Below are 7,585 nucleotides of genomic sequence, written 5' to 3'. Positions count from 1 at the left end.
TGCATTATGGAAAACATGCTGTTCAATTATGTTCTTCTTACTATAAAATAAAATAAAATTAATTTGTGTCAACTCGCATTCTATGCTAATGAAATACATTTTCTTCATATCATATTTCTTAAATACATGATTAAAATAAATAATGGATTTATTTTGATGGTGTATATTAAATTGATGCATTATACTTTTTTAAATGTATGTTCAAAAGGCCTACATCAGTGGCTTGTGTGCCTGGAGGTCTGGATATGCTGGATGACTGCCTTGCCTGGTTCACCAATTACTTTGCAGACAGAGTTCAGTGTGTCAAATCAGAGGGCATGCTGTCCGGTCCTCTGGCAGTCTCTATGGGGGTGCCACAGGGTTCAATTCTCGGGCCGACTCTTTTCTCTGTATATATCAATGATGTTGCTCTTGCTGCGGGCGATTCCCTGATCCACCTCTACGCAGACGACACCATTCTATATACTTTCGGCCCGTCATTGGACACTGTGCTATCCAACCTCCAAACGAGCTTCAATGCCATACAGCACTCCTTCCGTGGCCTCCAACTGCTCTTAAACGCGAGTAAAACCAAATGCATGCTTTTCAACCGATCGCTGCCTGCACCCGCATGCCCGACTAGCATCACCACCCTGGATGGTTCCAACCTTGAATATGTGGACATCTATAAGTACCTAGGTGTCTGGCTAGACTGCAAACTCTCCTTCCAGACTCACATCAAACATCTCCAATCAAAAATCAAATCCAGAGTCGGCTTTCTATTCCGCAACAAAGCCTCCTTCACTCACGCTGCCAAGCTTACCCTAGTAAAACTGACTATCCTACCGATCCTCGACTTCGGCGATGTCATCTACAAAATGGCTTCCAACACTCTACTCAGCAAACTGGATGCAGTCTATCACAGTGCCATCCGTTTTGTCACTAAAGCACCTTATACCACCCACCACTGCGACTTGTATGCTCTAGTCGGCTGGCCCTCACTACATATTCGTCGCCAGACCCACTGGCTCCAGGTCATCTACAAGTCCATGCTAGGTAAAGCTCCGCCTTATCTCAGTTCACTGGTCACGATGGCAACACCCATCCGTAGCACGCGCTCCAGCAGGTGTATCTCACTGATCATCCCTAAAGCCAACACCTCATTTGGCCGCCTTTTGTTCCAGTACTCTGCTGCCTGTGACTGGAACGAATTGCAAAAATCGCTGAAGTTGGAGACTTTTATCTCCCTCTCCAACTTCAAACATCAGCTATCCGAGCAGCTAACCGATCGCTGCAGCTGTACATAGTCTATAGGTAAATAGCTCACCCTTTTTCACCTACCTCATTCCCATACTGTTTTTATACTGTTTTTATTTATTTACTTTTCTGCTCTTTTGCACACCAATATCTCTACCTGTACATGCCCATCTGATCATTTATCACTCCAGTGTTAATCTGCAAAATTGTATTATTCGCCTACCTCCTCATGCCTTTTGCACACATTGTATATAGACTGCCCATTTTTTTCTACTGTGTTATTGACTTGCTAATTGTTTACTCCATGTGTAACTCTGTGTTGTCTGTTCACACTGCTATGCTTTATCTTGGCCAGGTCGCAGTTGCAAATGAGAACTTGTTCTCAACTAGCCTACCTGGTTAAATAAAGGTGAAATAAAAAAATAAAACAAAATATGCTAAACGTCTCTGTAGACATCATTTCAACCCCATGGTTCTGCATTTCTCCCTGCACCCCAACTCCTCAAACTATGGATCTGCTTCTTATTTCCCATACCCTCTATCCTCTTTCCCCGTTCTTGTCATCTTATCAAACTGAACCTGCTCACCTCCTCCACCCCATCCTACCCTCCCTCTTCCTCTCCTCCATTGTGTGTGTCGATCATCCTCTAAATCCCAAGGTTTCCCGTGGTACAGAGAGGAAGCTGCCCTTCCACATCCTGTCAGAATGGAACAATCCATCTCTCTCTCTCTCTCTCTCTCTCTCTCTCTCTCTCTCTCTCTCTCTCTCTCTCTCTCTCTCTCTCTCCTTAGGCACAGTGGGGTTAAGTACTTATTAATAAGTAAACATACTTTAAAGTACTACTTAAGTCATTTTTTGGGGATATCTGTACTTTACTATTTATATTATTGACAACTTTTAATTTTACTTCTTTACATTCATAAAGAAAATAATGTACTTTTTACTCCATACATTTTAACTGACACCCAAAAGTACTCTTTATTTTTGACAGGAAAATAGTCAAATTCATGCACTTATCAAGATAACATCCTTGGTCATCCCTACTACCTCTGATCTGGGGGACTCACTAAACACAAGTGCTTTGTTTGTAAATTATGTTGGAGTGTGCTCCTGGCTATCTTTAAATAAAAGAAAGAAATGCATGTGCCATCAGGTTTTCTTAATATAACGAATTTGAAATGATTTATACTTTTACTTTTGAGTATATTTGAGTAATTACAATTTACTTTTACTCAACTAGTATTTTACTGGATGACTTTCCTTTTTACTTGAGTCATTTTCTATTAAGGTATCTTTACTTTTACTCAAGTATGACAATTTAGTACTTTTCTACCACTTGGGCTCTATGAGTGTGTTTCCTGGTTTCCAGTAAGGAATTATTTTATTGCCTCATTTAAAAATTATTTAAAAGCTCCCTGGTCTCCAGGCTTACTGGAGCAGGGTTTTAGGCTTGTGAACCTGCAGTGAGCTCTGACTACAGGACTCAGGATACATGAGACTCACTCATCCCTCCTAGCTCCAGGACCAGGCCAGATCCCTCACTGGGTGTGTGGGAATGTAGACTATAAGATGCATGGTCACAGAGTCCAGTGTTTCCCCTGCCTTGCCTGTTTGTGTCCCATGCTCAGGCAAGTTCTCATCTACATAGTTACCTGCACTAAATACAAACACATCTGTACATGGCAGGAAGCAGGCCCTGGTGTAGAGTAGGCCTTTGCCCAGCAGGCAGGAAGGAGTATGCCCCATCTCTCATGTGGACCATTAGAACCACTAGATTTCCTAAAAACGCTTGTCTGGAGTGGATGCAACACAGTAAACACAAGCTGAAGACAATAGAGGCCTTCTCGACACGCTGAGTGTTGGATACAGGAACTCTGTCCCTTCACAAACACACAGTAGCCGGTGTGTGTTGGCATTGTGTTAGCAATGTGGCAGAACATAGGAAGGGAAGCTTGGAGCAAAAACCCAGGTAGTGAACCCAAACAATTTACAACCCTCCACCATCGAACAATCTCTAACAATCTTGATAACTGTTTTACAATCTTATGAGCGATCTTACAGTATTTACCACTAACGATCCATGGAACAATGGTCGCCGCAAATATTTATCACTGGCTAAACGTTAAGGATAAGCTAGTCAGATTAACTTCCTTGTTTTGCATAGCTCTAATATCACACTTAAAATGAAGGAAGCTTGGTTTGTGTTTTGGGTGTGTGTGTGAAATGACCTTGGCTATGCCCTATCTGGTTTATGGAAACAGGCCCAGTGAGGTTATCAACCAGGTCTACTCCAGAAGAGGTAGAGACAGAGTGCTCGTCCAAACCCAACAAACCTGACCTCCCAAATACAATGGTATAACCAGCTGGGCAACAACAGATCTGCCCTCCTAAACACAATGGTATGGCCCGTGACCAGCCAAATAGCACAATGTCTTCCATAACCCAAGGTGTGTGTGCCTTTACCACTCCACTGGCACAGAAGCTGGTCCAAATGCAGGCTCCAGTTTAAACACTGAGAATAAAAAAGTCTTATCACCAGTTTGACTTGGCCGACGTTGATGCACATTCTCTCTCTCTCAAACATTTGGCTTTATTTGCTTTGGTGACTATGAGAGGAAAGGGTCGGAAATGCCTTTGTGTGGTCTGTTCAATCTTAAGAACAATCATTGGAAAGTAATGAATGTTGGGTTCTCAGAGGAAACACTACATTTCTCAAGGATAGAGAGAGGTGTTTTGTTCACACATTGGAGGTGCGAGAGGTTGGAGCTGCCATGACCATAAAAGTATTTGGCCTAGGCCTGATTTTACTGTAAATTGGCTTATATGGCTTAATGAAACCTTTATTAAGCCTTTATAAAGCCTACATAAATGCTTCATAACTTAAAATCAGATGTTCCATTATATAAAGGTGATATATTTAGTATTTTACAAATTGTGACATAGCCCTTTGCATAGCCCCTCTGCATTCCAGTGCACAGTAAGTCCAATACTTTAGTGGTCATGGTAGTGTGCTAGGTCATGGGAGCATTGCCCCCAGGCCCTCCTATACAGACATCTCCAATAGCATCTCTTTAACACTCTCAGTGAATAGCCTCTCTATGCATGTGAGACTGTGCATGTGATAACCACTCAGGCATGTTTGATATTGTGACGTGTGTGCAGTGGCGACCCGTCATTCAGAGCCCCACCTGTTTAGCAATATATATATATATATATATATTGTTGTTGTTGTTAATGCCTTTTTTGCACGTTATTTTGGCATTAATACATGTCACATATCAGTTTGCAAACAATATAAAACATTGAATAATAATTGAGTTAATAAAGCCTCATACAAACATGATCTCTTTTTTGCTTTCTTGACTAAGGCAGCTCTAAAATGTAGGTGTTTCATCCTAGCTCAGTGCTTTCTGTAGTGGTGGGGCAGCCAGCAGAAAATATTGGGTAGGGGTTGGTAATGTTCTCAAGTTGCGCCTTGACTGGCTCAGTGTTCGGTCACTCATGCGAACACTACATCACCGCAAAATCTTCAGGGAGAGCTCGAAAATTGAAGCCCTTTGGGTGCTGCCATAGAGTTATGTTAGAAGTGCCCATGCAAGAATGCTCAAGGTCATTGGCCCACAGGTAAAATGAAGTCAAATCACGTTATACTGTACCTATTGTAGATTTAATTGGACTGATCATGTCAACATCATACTTTCAAAATATTAGCAAGTAAGCTAGCAGTCATCATCATGAATCAAGTTAACAATCTACTGGAAAATCCTTTTCAATCCTTATCATATGAAGAGAAATTATAGATAAAATTTTCCAGTGCTCATCGGCCAAAACGCTGCTCCAGTGCTCATCGGCCATTGGACATAAACATTACACAACACGTTTGAAATCGCAAATTCAACAATGAGTGGTTTGGAAGGAATCAGTGGCTTGGACCACACACCAACTCCACTAAATATCAGTCTAGTGATTGCTTTGCAATGTTTAGCAAGCATTGCAAACAATCACTAGACTGATATTCATTGCAGTGAGTGTGTGGTTCAAGTGTGGGTTTAAGGGTCTCTTTTCCGAGCTTAAAAGGATAAACATTCAACACTGGCCATGCTGTCAATCCAGAATGACTTCTATCATGTTCAAAACAAGTGGAATCTCGGAACTGGGAAATCTCCGACTTTAATGAGTTCAGGACAACTGGGAACTCTGGAAAAAAACTAGCTCCGACTGGGAAAATACGTTTTGAACAGTCATCCAACTGAGAATTCCAAGTCGGGAACTAGGGCCTCTTTCTAGAGCTCCAACCTGAAGATCACTGATGTCATGATTTGACCTTGTTTTTTTTAAGAGTTCCCAGTTGTCTTGAAAGCACCATAAATCCAGAGAATGACAGACTTTGATGACAAAATGTGTCCACGAAGGACCGCCACGCCACCTTCCTGTTCTTGTGAGCACTGCACAACAAGGTGAGTCCAAAAATGTATTGTTGCCCGTCCTAGCTTGATGATTAATATCTTAATCGAAATTACGGATTGCCTTTTATCCACTCGTCGCCCTGTTATGCCGTAGTTTGTACATTTCAATTGTCATTAGAAACCACATTTGTTTAGGCAAGTCAGCCATATCAGCTATGTTTTTTTAAATGCAGTAAATGAGGCTGAATGAACTGCCAGACAAGGCTCCGCTGATAACCAGGTGTAGCAGTGGTAAGGTGTTGGGACTCTGCTGTTGGGACAGCTTTATCTAGGCCCTAAGAGTTTGTAGGCACCGTTTGTGTTGCATTGTGTAGTGGCTTTGCTGGCATGCATCAAAAACATTTTGCTTTTAGTTTGAACCACCAAGATTTAGATGCTAAAATCGCCACTGTATGTGTGTGTTCAGATTGAACAATTCCATATATATAGCCTATACAGTATATCTGAATGGAAAATAGGATGCTTTATGAAAACCTTCCCTTACAAATAACCTATACATCACCTGACATGTACTGTATGAAATGCGTGGGTGGCTACATGCACAGTGTTCCACTATGGATTCTAATCAAGTATTCAAGTGTGTGAGTATCTTAGGACCACAACAAGCTCACAGGATCTAGCCCTGGGTTTTCAGTCTTTTTTTCTCTACTAATTTCTGTCACTCGCTTTCTTTTCTCTCCTTCATCCCTCTCTCATGACACTCATCCTGTATCTCTTCTGTGAGACTTCTGCCTCGTGTAGAGAGGAGTAGAAGGGCTGAGACTCATGGGTTTGTTATTGAAGGGTGTTACATCTCTCTGACTTGGGATTGTCAGCACTATTGTGATGTTCTGGGACATGTTATGCACATTTATGCCACCCTCAAGGCAAACACAATATAAACTTTAATTTCTTATCAACTGAGTAAATGGTGGTCAGGGGTCAGGCTAAAATCAGAGTTTTGTAAATCACATTGAGAATAATGGAAATCTTCAGTCTTGTAACTTGTAAGGCTGCAGCTTTAAGCATAAAATCAGTATGGCATGTATTTTATTTTTCTCATTCGTCTTACTAGTTCTCAATACATATAAATGGTTATGTAAGATTCTTAATTTTGGGGAAATGTATGTGGAGTCATTGGGAGAGATGTAGGTTTATGTAATGGTATTGTTGCAGCAAGGTCAATGACCAATGATGGAAGCTACTGTAGTAACCATAGATACCTGAGTGGTCTTTTTTTTTGTCTGTGTGGTGTGTCGGTGTGTTTGTGGGTAAAAAGGGAGGGGGCAATGTTAGTCTATTCTACATAAACTCCTCATAACATGACGACAACCATTATGTATTTACCCTGCTTACTGTACTGTCCTTACTGTATTTTTGTTCTTACTGTATATTCGTTTTTACCATAACTTATAGTCTCTCTGTCCATCTCTCTCTCCTTTTCGCTCCCTCTTTTCCAATGGCTATGTTGGGAGCAGGAAGCGAGTGGCGCCATCGCGCCGTAGGCAGATCGCTGTACGATAGGTTTGTTAGCGTGTTAGCGTTCTGATTAGTGGTCGGTTAGTGCCCTGCCACAGGAATCTAATCTGGCCTCACGCCTCACCGCACATGCTCAATAGAGTCCGCACCCTCCATCATGACATCATGTCTTTGTGTGAAATCCCAGCACCATTCACGGGCCCATGGCAGGGCTTAGCATGCCAGCGTCCACCAAACCAACACACAGCGCTTTAAAGGGAGTCCCCCAGTGCCCCGGTCTTCTCAGAGGATACATCCTTCACCATGGGTCCACCGGCTCGGAAAATGTCAACTTGCCACCACCACACCTGTGCTTTCTGCTGCTTTTTCTCTAGGGGGTTACTCCCCTGGCCTTGGTGGAGAGGAAATATTTCATAACCTTTTG

This window comes from Oncorhynchus keta, chromosome 7 (genome assembly GCF_023373465.1).
Source record: "Oncorhynchus keta strain PuntledgeMale-10-30-2019 chromosome 7, Oket_V2, whole genome shotgun sequence".
Taxonomy (NCBI): Eukaryota; Metazoa; Chordata; class Actinopteri; order Salmoniformes; family Salmonidae; genus Oncorhynchus; species Oncorhynchus keta.
Note: the sequence above shows the minus strand (reverse complement) of the source record.